This window comes from Pteropus medius, unplaced genomic scaffold (assembly GCF_902729225.1).
Source record: "Pteropus medius unplaced genomic scaffold, Ma_sr-lr_union100, whole genome shotgun sequence".
NCBI classification, from domain to species: Eukaryota; Metazoa; Chordata; class Mammalia; order Chiroptera; family Pteropodidae; genus Pteropus; species Pteropus medius.
The window spans coordinates 7,584,815-7,600,194 of NW_024349800.1; positions in this window are offsets into that span (position 1 = coordinate 7,584,815).

Below are 15,380 nucleotides of genomic sequence, written 5' to 3' on the forward strand. Positions count from 1 at the left end.
TAAACCAATTTTGTTGAATGAATGCACTGAAGTTTTTAAGCAAACACAAACATGGAAATCTTTATACTTTACTAAGAGTGCATCTTGAAATTTAGAGGAAATTTTATATTTCTGTGAAAATTACTCCAATTTTTAAATACTTCATTTGGATTGCAATTAGAGAACCTCTTGCTTGAGAATTTATGGTAATAATATTGAAAAAAAAAAAACCTCTGGTTTTGGTAGCTAAGCAATAGATATGTTTAAATTCTGAATAGATAATAAGTAAGAATTTAATTTTGCCTTAAGGTTAATTTTTCCACTATGTTTTTGTTTTCATAGAAGTGAAAAAAAACAAAAAACAAAAAAAACGGTATTTCTGGCCCGTTGGCTAAGCCGAACTTTGCATATACATCTGTATATATTGTGACTATTTCTATATATGTCTATATTCATTTCTACATTCAAGCCAAAATCCAATCCATACTTAATCTTTTATAACTATGTCTAACTTCACAATGCCATTTAAATATTGCAGAATTTATCTCCTGAGAAATTCTATAAAACTTAAAAATATATATGCTCAGTTATGGTAAACTTAACAATTTCAGAGAAATTACCTTGTTGTATTTTGTTTTTTGTGTGTGTGTTAGCGTATAATTTAGCTATATTTGATTGCATGAAATGTTATAGTTTGCTTACCGTATACCAGAAAGTATGTTAGGTTTACTACTTTCTAGGTATATTTATTAGAATGTTCAGACACAGAAACCATTCATTTTAAAAATAATAAAACAGAGACTCATGGACATGGACAGTAGACTAGAGGTTACCAGAAGGTAAGGAAAAGAGGGGAGGAAGGAGGTAGACAGGGTAAAAGGGGTCTAATATGTGGTGACAGAAAGAAATCTAACTATAGGAGACGAACACACAGAGTAAACATATATATGCTTTTCTGTTAAAGTGTACAGTTGAAACTTCTTGGATTTCATTAACCAATGTCACCATAAAAAAATAATAATAATATGGTAAGGTTAAGGGTTACGATGTACATTCTTTAGGAAAGGAGAAGAGAGTTTCCAAATTTGGGGGAATTGGAAAATTTCCAGAAAATATAACTTAAATTCAATATTGATAGAGATTTGGAATTAACTAGATGGCAAAGCTTTAGAGAGAGAAAGAATTTGAGTTAGCATAAGAATGCACTAAAACAGGATAATGTTGCTGTCAGTGAAGGCAAAAGTCATGCCTGGAAGGCCTTGACTCCTAGGAAGAAATGAGGTGTCATTGAAGGTTGACACAACAAAATCTGAGATATAGTTTGCCAACTTGTTCAGAAATATAAAGATGAGGTGGTTTGAGACTGGTTTGAGGTGGTTCAGGACTGTGAACAGGGAAGTCAGCATCAAGACTCTGCAATACTCTGACAAGTCATCTTAAACACAAGCAAAGATTGTGCTGAAGATAATGAGGAAGGCAGGAGATAAAATCAGACTAAGTATTGACTCGTAGAAAGTGAATAAAAAAGGTAAAAAGAAGGACTTCTAGGTTTCTGGTTTGGTTGATTAGTCAGAAGGTGGTGATGTAATGAGAAGAGATAGGAATTCTCAAGAAAATATATTTGGGAATTTTTTTTCAATATTAAATGGAATTACTCAGCAGATTGTTTTTAAGGATAAAGAAGAGATTTTGAAACAGTATGGTACAGTACTGAAAGCAGATAAACTAACATAAGAAAGCTTTATTTTCTAAAAGAAGCTGAGCATCTTATATGCAAGGAACATTTATCAAACATACAGTCTGTCTCTTTTAGGTGCTAGACACAGTGTTATCTTTATGACCTTAGACATATCTTATATCTCAGAGATGGAAGTAAATTAGTAACCTCTACTCTCAAAAACTATCCTTGCCTCAATTTCCTCATTTAAACATTGAAGAAAGTGCTAATAGCATCAAATAAAGTGACATACAAAAGTTATATATAACATATAGTGGGTAAAAACAATATAATATAAAGCAAATATGGCTGTTGTAATCAAAAAAGATAGGAAGGTGTAATTCTTCATTAAAAAACTTGCTTAAGAAGCAGACATTCCATTTTCTTCTTTAAGGAACAGTTCTCCTTTTTTTCTGGAGGTAGGAAAAAGAATAATTTTATCAGTCACTACGTATTGAATTCTTTTCTAGACCTTAAGCAAAGGATAATGGGCAGGCGTCCCAGGAAAGTCACACTCTGCTTACACACAGTCACTAAGCAAAAGCAAAATCTATTTACACTTAATGTGAGTAGTGACAGTCTAGTTTGTGGAAAGGAAGAAACAATCTAAGGTTATACTTTTAATAACTGAACAAATTTGCCACCTAAAAATATATCTCTCCTCCTTCGCCAGTCTAATATTAATCCCAACTGAATGGTAAAGATAAAATTGACAGACCCTTCGCAATTGTAATGTATTTGTCTGGGTTCCCACTTGATCCTAAACAATAAGGTGAGAGAAAAATACTTGTTCTCTTAGGGTTTACTAATTTTTCAAGATTGATAAAACAACCATTTAAACTTTGTTTACTAGTAATTTCTGTTCTGGTGATTATTACTGATTGCTGGGTTTTCTAGTACTTTCCAAGTTTTTGGGTTAAGCTACTTGATAAAGAATCATAAAGGTCTCAGTTTAAGTATTTTTGGAGTGAAAATACAATATCAGGATAAGAAATTAAAATTTAATGGTTAATACTTTTTATTTACTGAATTATAAATAATTTTGTTGCTTTAAAAAGTAAGAGATGTACAATCCCCGTGACTTTTAAAATTTAGAAATAAAAGTTTATCTGCCCATGATTGATTTGCATGTAAACAGTGTGCCTTACACCATTAGAACATTCCCCTCCATTTATAGTGAAGAATTCATATAACCACAGACACACACACACACAAAATATTTACTCAACCAAAGGTCCTTAATTGATTTCCATTCTAACAAGATTATATAAAGCTTTTATAAATGATCAAGGTGAAGATTAAAAAAAAAAATCTAAAGGCATAAAACACCAAAAATTTAAGATCTGTCTAAAATGAGTTTAGCCAAACTAATTTGTAGGAATAGTTAGCCATACTCTGGCTAATATGCTCTCAAAGTTAACAAAAAAATATGGAATAGGTAATTGATGTCTTTGGATTAAAAATAGCTTTACTATTCTTTACTACTGAAATATTTCCTCAAAGTACAATCTAAAAGCAGAAATATTGTCATTTTCACAGAAAGACTATAAGACATTTGTGAACATCATCAAATGAATATTCTTAATAAAGTAACCAATGATTTCAATTATTCTATTAAAATAGTATTTTTTCTGATGAAATAATGCTAGAATAGTACAGCTTTATCAACCAAAGGCAGTTTTTAGGAAAAGAAGACCAAAGGTGCATATCTTACATTTGAAGGTCAATAGATTCAGTTTTCATCAGATTAAGATAGATGAGTTCAGAGAACCTCATAAAAACTCTTACTTCAATTTCTACTTAGTTTGTCTTTCTGTTAACTGATGATATCAATTACAAGAGGACAAGGTGAGCAGAACAGTTTGTATGTAATCTGTACATAAAGAACATAAGGTGTCTGCTAAAAATAACCACTGGTGTTGTGTTATTGTCTGATAGGAAGTGGGGTGCATGTCAGGGAACTGGTATGGGATACAGCATAGCCAGGCTGTGGGAGGTGATGGAAATCAGGTGTAGGCAGTAACCCAGGCCAGGATGGGTGCAAGGAATGAGTAAACACAGTCACTGAGACTCACAGTCAGTTCCAGGGATAGTCAAAATCAGAGTTAAAGGTCAAGTCTAGCAGAGAAGCTGATCTATGAGACAGATTGCTCTGTTTCAATGGAGATAAATTCCTTAGAAGTAGGCTTGCCCTATATAGATGACTCCCTTAATAAAAAGAAATGTTTTGACAATATCTGGGGGAAAAATTGAATGTAGCTTTAGACACATTCAGATTATTCAATTTTCTAGTTGACAAAGGATTTCTATATTTTAGAAATGTTTATTTTTATTGTGGTAGGAAGAAGGGGTAGTGCATATGCAGTTAAAAAGCCACAGCTTCTCATCTGGAAGTGCCCTGCTGTTCAGGCCCTGGGGATGCAGCTCTACTCCCATTTTCCTGGGAATTGCTGTTCCCAGGAAAGTTTGTCTCATTGTTTAGGGTTGTGGCATATCCAGAAAAAGTCTCTAGCAAATAAATCTCATGATGTCTTAGTATTGCCTTTGGTTGGATTAATCTGTCATTCTGAAATATGAAATTTATTAAGGGAGATAAGAATGTAGGTGTTCACGTTGGCTAAATATGGCTTAAATGGGTAGAATAAAATGATGTATATTTTTCTATCAAATTTGATTCTCTAGCAATTTCTGAAGACTAATATCCAAGATGATTTGGAAAGTCATTTTTTAATACAAAATCTGAACTGCAGTTTGAAGTAAAATAAAAAAAAACAATAATAGAGCTAAGGAAATATTTGATTGGTCAGTATATAGTAACAAAATATATTAGTACTAAATTGAATCCTAGCTCATAATAAGTACATAAATTGTGAATAATTCATATGTAAAAGTATACTATAGGGTTACTGAATACAAATTAACTTGCAGGTAATAAGACCTTTCAAGATACAAGAAGGAAGCAAACCACCACTTGGAATTTCAAACTGAGAATGGAACAGGGGCCGCAGCTCAGACCCTTATTTCTATAACGGAAATGATTGAGTGTAGACATATATAACACCGCCAGTGGTGTAGAGGCATATTCAGCATAAACACAGCAGTAATCATTAGAAACATATTTCCACCTTCAGCAATATTGTATTTTATTGATTCATAATATTTCATCGACCTAAGCTGTGCAACACCTATGTTAGTACATACTTCCACAAATTCAGCAAGTCAATAATTTAATCAAATACTTTCTAGCTCATGTTTTCCATTCGTTATCTGCCAAGTTATAAACCAGCAGAGGCAGTGATTTACCACCATATTTATCTTTAAGCTCTTTAAAAGCAAGACTTGTGTCCTAAGTATTGCTGTATCTCCATTTGCTAACACTGCCTAGTGCAAAAGAGGTACTTCAAAAATATTTTTGGACTTAAATTGAAAAATTATTCAATTAAAAAAAATTGTTGAGAACATATAATATTTCTATATCCGGGGTGCAATCATGATCAAATAGTCCCCTTACCTTCATAAAATTAATAATTTCATTACTTATGTAATAGCAAACACTTTTATAAATAGAGTATGACAACATATGTAAGTTTTCATAAAAGTTATCTTAAGAAAAACTAAAGTGGTTAAAGAGAACATGTACCTTATGTTTATAAATTCATAATTTTAAAACTAATAATTTATATTTAAATATATTTCTCCTTATTTGTGACCATGTAGGGTCAAGTAAATGACCTTTAGTGTTTTCCAATTTGAAGCCAGTATTCTGTTTCCAGTTCAGGCAAGCTCTTCTCAAACCTATGAGCATGCTTAGAACGCCTCTGAACATTCTTTCTATCCTTTCCATGACCTAATATTGATTTTTTGTTTATCTGGATATAATACAGTACAATCTGGGTTTTCTGTACCTTGAAGGCATTTTATCTGTGAATTCTTTATATCTACAATAGTACCTCTCACATGTTAGGCTTCAAAAAATACTGGTTGAATAATATATGATCAGAATTTAAAGGCGTGAAATTTGCTTATAAGAACATGAAGATCAGTCACTAAATAATTTGATGCAATAAAGAATGTTTTCCTTATATTTAAAATGTCTGTAGAGCCACCTCTAAATCAATAGCCATCAGATCAAAACAATTATTTTGTAAATTTGTAAGTAAAGGGAGACTGAGCTATCAGCTTTGACATCTCACGGAATTAGTGGCAGATATTATTACCAATGAATAGAAAATTCAGGTTTCTTAGGCTCCAAAAATATATATATATATGTATATATATTATTTAAGTCACATTTAAAGAGCTGTTTGCACAACTCCTTATTTTGAAAATTGGCAATTAAAGGAAAAAAAATAAACATTTTTCTATTTTTCATTGGAAACTGTATTCTGGAGTAAACTTGAAAAAGCAGTCCAAGGTCCTCATTACTCTGCTACCAAGGAGGAGCACCATATCAGGCACCTGCTAAACTTTAAATGCCCTACCCTCTCTTCATCTGTAATTTCTCCTAGTAACATTGTAAACATCCTGATCTTTATAAAAATAATTAAGTTTGGGTTCCTATTGCTTATAGCTAAAAACACTTAACCAATGCAAACCACATATACATAGATTGTGGTGTTTGCTTTAGGTGTATGTCAAAAAAAATTATAATGATTTCAATCTCATAAATCAGTCTGTATTTCAATCTATTCACCAGAATTTTAAGCACTGAAAAACATCCAATAATTATTTTATGTTAATCAATGGCATGTATTTAATTTATTATAATAATTGTGAAAAATCTATAGCTTAAAAAAAGTTTTTTGGCTATTTTCCCAAAAGACTATAATTTTTTGAAACTATCCTCTTCCTTAAATTTTAAGGGTGTTGTTCTGAATTTTTATATGATAGATTACATGGTGATACTTTTCAATGAGATGAGTCAGGAGGAGGAACTTTTTCTGAAATTTTACAAGGTGATTGCATATCTTGAAGACTTTAAACATGTGCTAGAGGAATTAAGAGTACATTACAAAGTTATTTTTGCAGCATTCTTAAAATCTGTTCTATCTCAAATTATTGCTTAGATTTTTATAGTTGTTCTTGAGGAGAGGTTATGACAGATAGGAAAAAAGTAGGTGACATTCTGATTTTTTAAGAGTGCAGATTGCTACTTTGTTATAAAAAAAATTCTAAATAAATTTTAATTATATAGATTTACAAATTATATAGATTCTAAATAAGTCATATAAAAATTGTGTGCACCTGACTAAAGAAATTTCAGATTGTAGTTTATATATTTTATTTTCTGATTGTTTGTTTGTTTGACTTCATATTGAATAAATAAAATATTAAATACATATTTGTGTATTCATGTGTAAATAATATACTGTATATTATACCATATTTATATGTATTAAGCGTACTATATATACAGTGTATATACACACATAATTAGGATAAGAATCAAAATACCTCATGTTCTACATAACAGTAGGGTTTAAGAGTTAATATACAAATAGGTTAATATTTTATTCAGCTACTAGTTATAAAAATGACTTAACTACTTTAATAGCCCATAGTTGTAATATTCATCTCATTTATAATATTTAATAGCCTATTTTCATACTATTCCTCATACTCCTATCATAATAGCCAACATTCAAGCCCAGGAAATATGTGTTGGCAAAGATAAACTAAAAGTTGAAAATAATCCCATTGAGAGTTAGTCCAATACAATATTTTGTCAAAGAAATATTGACTACACCTCTTCCCATGATGAAACGTAGTTTTGATTACACCTGATATCACCTCTATAAATAATAAGAATTGAACCCATTAGTTTGATTTCAGGGAATGCTGCAAAATTTGTGGTTTTCTATAATGTTATCTTGGAGCAATATATGTAGTATGATTCTCAAATCTATCAACAATTTATACATCAAATGCAAAATTGGTAATCTACAGTTAAATACTTTCATTAGATGATAAATGGAAGGGGTGCTTATATATGTATTTATGACAAAAAAACTGATTTTAGTAGAAATTAAATAAATAATTTCAATTTATTTTGAACTAGGCTAATTTTATTCAAGAATATTTTGGAGCAAATATAAATTAGTATATTATCAGAAGAAAAGTTGCTCTAGACAAAGTTAAACAGTCAAGGACAACTTTATTCATGGCTACTGCAGTAGAGAGAGACCAGACCTAAGGTTGAGCTGAACCCATTGATAAAAAAAAGGGGCAGGTAAGTTTTTAAATGCTGGAGTAAGCTTCTGCAATGTACTGGAGTAAATTACTGTATGGGGACGTTGGTCAATGGGGGTGTGTTTAGTACACTGAGATATTTTTCAGTTTGCAAATATTTTGCTCTATGATTAGGCACCTGTGTTTGCTAGTCGACCCCCATTAAAGTTGGGCTCCTATCCTCCTACAGAGACTGAAGGGTGGGGGCACTCTCTTTCTCAATGATCACATTTCGAAGGGATGGCTCCCAGGTCCTAAGAAAAGCATTCCTGGTTTGTAAAACTGGCAGGAAACTTTTAAAAGGATTTGCATCTTAAAGGAGCAGAGAGAATTTACAATTACAGATTTCCCAGAATAAATGCTCAAAGAGATTGAATGTCAGAGGCATAGAGTCAGAAAAATTTCAGTCTAAAAATTTCGTCAAGCAAAGGGGCACTTTAAGACCATGTTGGTCAATAATTTAGGAAATCCAAGAATGAAGTTTGAATTTCAGAAAAAAATATGAATTCTAAACTTTTCTATTACAATGTTTTATCTCATAACTGTGCACGAGATCTAGATATTGCGTATATATCCAGCATTGAGTGTCCTATCAGCGTTTAGGTTTTGAAATTTTGATAGTCTGTGTTTGGATATAATCATTGTGATGTATATATGGTAGAAAGTAACATGTCTGGCATAGTAGTGTGTGACAAAAGTTGGTTAATATACATTCCTAATTCTGGGTAATCTACACCAGATCTTGTGAAATTAGGCACAATCTTGTCTTTTGACAAATAAGGAAATTAAAGTTTTGAGTTTTACTGCCACGGTCATGTAGCTTATAACAGAATTATGATAAAAGACAAAACCTGTTTAAACCCCAATTCTCTGCTTTTCTCACTACATAAGACTGTTTACAGTGAGTGGTTTCTTTATAAAGGTAAAGATTCATTCACCTCCTCGCTTTAAGATTGAAATCAACTCTGTGAAGTAAAATGTTGACATTGTTGACAAGAAAATGTTGAGTTTTAGATTTTTGTTTGTTTGTTTTTCTAACCCTTCATCAGGTAGCTTGGAAAGAGTGACACAGAACTGCTTAGAAAACTGAGTTGTGACCTACAGTTACTATGCTCAGATTCCTAACTTACACATCTTTTGTATCAGAGGCACCACAACATAATCAGTGAAATTACTTTCCATTCGTTTCCATAATGCTTCCCCAAAAGCCCTGTTACTATACCAAACACAGAGAATTGAACCAGGTTATTTGTCTAAATTAAACCTCTACCACCCCCTAAAAACCACTCATCTGTTGACTAAATATGTAATGCTTTTTCCAGAATGTCATATAAATAGAGTCATATAGAATATGACATTCTTGGTCTGACTTCTTTCACTTAGCATATTGAATTTCAGATTCTTTCATACAGCTGTATGTATCAGTAGTTCATTAGTTATTTTATTGCTGAGTAATATTCCATTGTATGAATATACCACCATTAGCTTATTCATTCACCAATTTTGTGGCTCCACACCAGAGTGCCTCATTTCATGCCTTTGCCCCACACCCAATGGTAAAATAATGCTTGAACTATGTGCCTAATTTATAATGAAGGCAAAGGATGTTTCTTGGTTATCCCACTTCAACCTCAGTCTTAGAGATGCCCTTTTGTACCAGGTGCTCTAAAGTGGAACTTTCTTTGAATCTTGTCCCTCCATCCCGTGGCAACCAAACTCTACTTTGTGTCTATATTTGATATTGGGCAGTCATTTCCTGCCTTGTTCCCAGCTGTAGAGATCTAGGTTTGCTATAGGTATAGGATATTGATCCCAAAGTGATTACCTACCTGCCCATCCTCAAGGATAGAGTGTTTTGTTTTGTTTTTTCCCTTCTATTCTTCTATTAGTGCTATTATCTTTTTTCTGTGATCTAGTTGTGACAGATCTTAAATTCTCTCCTCCAGCAGCTTAAATTTCTACTTTCAAGGGAAAGATACATCTAAGGAACTGTCTTATTCCCTACCTTTATACCCAATAGTCACTTTTTCCCTGTCTATGCCACCAGAGAGAGCTCTGTGTGGTCTTCTATGTTATAATCAATCTTTCTCATGAACTCAAGGTAGAGGGCTTTTGGGAAAGGACTTGAAAATGTATGCAAACTTTATGTTTATGTCTAGAATCAGTTTTTCAAACTTAGCCCATAATGGCTTTGGCAGTCTATTCAAATTTTAGTTAATCTCTCCATGACTTGGACGGCAGCCAGACCTTCTTCATCCCATCTTGAGCTCAAATGAGATAGTTTGTGTTTTTTATCTCTCTTTGGAGGGGCTGTTCTTCTTTGAAATTCAAGTTACTTGATTGTCTTCTAATTTTAGTTTTCTGATAAACTCAAGATAAATTATGATTCTGTAATTTACACCAAATTTCTTATTAGGTTGTAAGGTTCTTTCAAGTTTACTCTATCCAGAATAAAATAACACCTTTGTTAAAGTTCTCAAACACCTGTAATCCAAGAAACTGTAATTTTGGGTGGTTGAGAGCTATATTGATTTAGGTGGACATCCTTGTGAGAATTGATATCTAATCTTCTTTTTACTTTTTACTGTTAATATTTGAAACATATAAATTTAGAGAGGTACAAAGAAACAATCAAGCTATTCCAGTAACCATGAACATATAGTCAATCTTGTTGATCTATACCACTTACCATACCACCCATACAGACATTAGATACGGCCCACTGTGGGTTCCATGAAGGTGTGGTTAATATCTACTCTGATATCTCCCACCTAGGGTTTTTGTATTCTTTTACTTCTCAGTGTGATTTGTCAGGGAATCATGTTGGATTTACCTTCAAAGTGCATCTGGAATCCCACCATTTGGTCATCTCAAACAAGATAATCACTTTTGTCTGAGCTACCATGATCTTTCATTGGATACTGCAATAGCTTTCAGAAATGTCCAATTTCTTCTCTTCTTGCTTCCCTACAATCTGTTCTCAACAAAGCAGTCAACTGACTTGTATGTAAAACAGTTCAAATTACTCCTGTGTTCAAAACTGCAATGGTTCCTTATTTCACATAGAGTAAAAGCCAAGGCCTATACTGTGGCTTAAAAAGGTCCTATATGATTTAGTGTCCAAATACTTGTCAGATTCATTTCACTCACCCAACTCCACCACACCAGTCTTCTTGCTCTTTCTCAGACATACCAGTCTGAAATATGTTCATATTTTAGCATCATTGTTCTAGCTGTCTCGACTTCCAAACACTTTCCTCTAGGTATATACTTGGCTAATTTTCTTACCACCTTTAAGTCAGTGTTCATATTTCAACTTTCCCATGAGGATTGTCCTGACTGTTCTATTTAAGACTTTATTCTGGCTTCCTTGCACACCATTTCTCTCTTACCTTGGTTTGTTTTCTATTATGTGTCTCTCTCTGACTCTCTTTGTGTCTCTATATCTCTCTCTCTTTTTCTCTCTCTCCCCTACACTGTCTTCCCACCTTCCCTCCCTCCCTTTTCCTAAAACATTTGAAAGTAAGTTATGACTTTATTTGCAAACTGGGTAATGCAAATGGTTAAGATGACATTATACTGGATTAATGTAGGCCCTAAGTCAAGCAACTTGTGGTTCTTATAAGATGATTAGAAGACACACAGTGATATATACACAGGGGAAAAGGTTATGTGACACGAAGCCAGTGAATGGAAGTATGCAACTAAAAGCTAAAAAATGTCAAGGCTTTCCAGGAGCCTCTAGAAGCTGAAAGAACCAGGAAAGAATTTTTCCCTAGAGCTGTTGAGAGGGAAGTGGCACTGCTTGTGTTTAGTTTGGGGCTTCTAGTCTCCAGAGATCTGTCAAAGAATAAATTTCTATTCAAAACCATCTAGTTTCTGATACTCTGTAAGGGTAACATTAAGAAATGAATACATCTATTATGAAGTAGATATTTTCAGTGTAAAGGAAGTTAAGTTAAATTTTTCTGTAATACAAAAGAATTCACTTTAAAAGTTTTTGCTTCTCTTGTATTCTTTCATAATACAAACGAAAATCAGAACATTCTATCTTGGGGCAGAAGGACAAAATTTACATAAGTTAATTGTAAGCATTTTTAAATTTAGAAATTTAAATACTTCTTCTCTAAAAATGTATTTATAAGTAGATTATTTTGCAAATGAAAATATAAAGACACTGCATAATTTTCTGAGTAATGTAAATAATGGTATTTTTGTATATTAGTCATGAATAATAATTAGAGGTAACATAATCCAATCATTTTATTTCACGTTTGGGAAAAACATTTATAACAGATATAATAGTCTCCTTTAATAATATTAGTAAACAGTGGACTTGCTATTTAGTATGTGTTCCTTTCACACCAGTCTTAGATGTTGAAATAAAAACTTCATTCTCTTCTCCTTGAAACATATTTGAGTTAAACTCTGAGAGATCAAGGATCTCTGAGTGAGGAACAGGCCCAGGAAGGTATCACCTATCTTACTTTGAAGACACAAATGCAAAAAGAGCTGAGTGAGGCAGCAACTGGCACTAAGTCAGGGCCAAACAGACAGGTGACAGAGGAAATCAGCAGTTGGCATGGAGTTACGGTCAATCGACAAGGTAACGAGTAAAGCAGCAGTTTGAGCTGCATCAGAGCCAAAGAGCCACGAGAATCGTCAAGGAGATACGCTGTTACTGGCTTTCAAAATGGATGAAAGGAGCCACTAGCTAATGAATGTGAAACATCTCTAGGAGGTGTAAAAGGAAAATATATATATATCAGCAACAACCACAAACTCACAGTTCTACCCTAGAGTCTCCAGAAAGGAACACAGTCCTATTGATGCCTTGATTTTAGCCGGATGAGACCTATGCTAGACTTTTAACTCCTCCAACAGTAAAATAGTAACTTTGCATTGTTTAAAGCCACTAAGTTTGGGGTAATTTGTTACAGAAACAATAGAAAACTAATAGAAAACCCAGGTTTCTTACTATCAGAAAAGTTACAAATACAGAAAGCGAAGAATCTAGAATAAACTCTGTGTATTAGATTGGAATTAGAAGTAATGGGCTGAACTCTCATGTATTTCAAGGCATAGGTATAAATATTAATATAGCTATAGATAGATCTACATATATATGAATGTGTTGTTCATTTGTATATGTATACATATACACAAATATATATACACACACTTAGACATGTATATATGTGTGTGTGCAATTGTGTGTGTGTGTGTGTGTGTGTAGCTACTTAGATTTCTTACAACAGTTCATTGGTAGGGGCTGAGAGTAGCAGTATCCCATTACCAGTGAGCATACTTGGTGCTAAGGTCTTTGTCTCTAAATATCATTTTGACTTAAATAAACCAGAACGTCTAAGAAAAATGGCTGATCCCAGAACTAGGAAAGGAAAGTGCCAAATAAGACTGGAAAATCTTATGCCAGAAAGTAAGAAAATGTCAAAAGAATAGGTCCTTGTCAAAAAAAACATAAAAGCTAGATTAAAGAGACTTCCACTACCAAACCCAGGACAATTTGGGTATCAAAATAGAGTAACAAATTATAAAATAATAAATAATATGTTTGTTTATAATGATATAAAGAAAGGAATAAATGGAAAGAAGCCAAGCTCTTACTTATAGTAGCAAATGATACATATAGAATAAATGATGAAATTAAAAATAATCTATTGCAATAACTCACATTATTGTCTAGACAAAATTTTTAATAGATGCTGAAAATGTAATAGTTAAGTGAGAAAAATTTGTATTTTCATAACCTCAAAATATCTCCCTAGAAGTTTCTAAGTAATTACAACAGAGAATATGGAAGCTTTACAAACTCTATCAACTGATCATAGTAAACACTACCAGTGATGACATAAATTGAAACCATGAGTCATATGCTATAGAATGTGCTGAAAACACAAGATTGCATTTGTAATATTTATGCTACAAATATATAACTTGAACCTAATCATAAGCAGTGTTAGACAACCCCAAATTGAGGAGAAGATTTTAAAAAATAAAAGGCCTATAATTTTAAGGAAAAATTTAGGATTCTAAAAGACTGAAAAAATAGTTTTAGGTTGATTGATTCACGAGATATGGCAACCAGATGATACTCTTGACTCTGAATGGATCCATTTGCTATATCAGTCTTTACTGATATCAATTTAATTATTTTAAAGGGATGTAGTATAGAGGAGAATGTCCTTGTTTTCTAAAAACATTTAATTATTTAGCTGTAATGGGACATCATATCTACATATACTCAAATACATGAGAGCAAAAGAATGATACGGTATTGATGATACGTTAACAATTTGGGAATTTAGATGAAGGATATATGACTGAAAGGTATTTGAGTTCTTTTATTATATTCGTAATGTTTTGGTCATTGTGAATTTTTTTCCAAGATAAAAAGTAAGGAAAATGACTATGTAACAGCCACCGTGAATAAGTTTACTCAGCTCTACCGTTGATAGAATGACTTCTAATAACAAGGATGCTATTTTTATGGATGTTTTTGTTTTCCTCAAATATATACCACATTAGTAAGCATGATTTTATTCTCCTATGCTCATAGTTTTATACACTATGTTTTATATATCCATAATAAACAACTCATGATATTCCATGTACCTAATTACATCTTTGAAAATTATGCACCTTTAAAATTTTTTAAATTTAAATTTCATCTATATCTGTTTCTCTTAAACTACCACCTATTTTCTTTAGACCAACTACTACTGTGATGTTATATAGATCAAATAAAATCCAAGCTGACAACAGAACTTGCCGTTAAAAAAAGATTCATGTTGGTAACAAGTGCAGTCTTGCAAAAAGGTACTAGCATAAAAGAACAATAACACTAAATTAATATCATTAAATAACGATGACATAAAGATTAGGACACATATTACATCTTTAATTTCAGTATTTATCTTTCCGGTAGCAGATATGATTGACAACCACTTGAATTAAGTAGGCTGACGATTATGAAAGGTTTCAAAGAATTTTCCTCCTTCAGTGATGCAGGAGGTCCTATACATGCCTATGAAACTAAACAAGAAATTATTTTTTACAAAACGTTTTCATGTCTGTTCTTGAGCACTAATGATTGACATTAAAAATATAGATAAATGAGATAAATGATTAATAGATAAATTGATAGGAGATATTGAATAGTTAAATCCTTAACTATTCAATATTTAATACATTTAAATTTTGAGATTATCATGAAGCAAATAACATAAACATGTTAACCTAAAAGAAATACATTGTTTTTATTACCTTCTTTACAGATTTCCTCTTTAATAGCTTTTAATTATGGAAAATATTGATCTAGTGTATGATTTAGGGGTGGCACTACAAGTTTATTTTTAAAACAAAAATCTTTTGAATTGACCCACAATTTATTTAATCATAGCTTAATTACGTTTATACATATATTTTCCTCTTAATA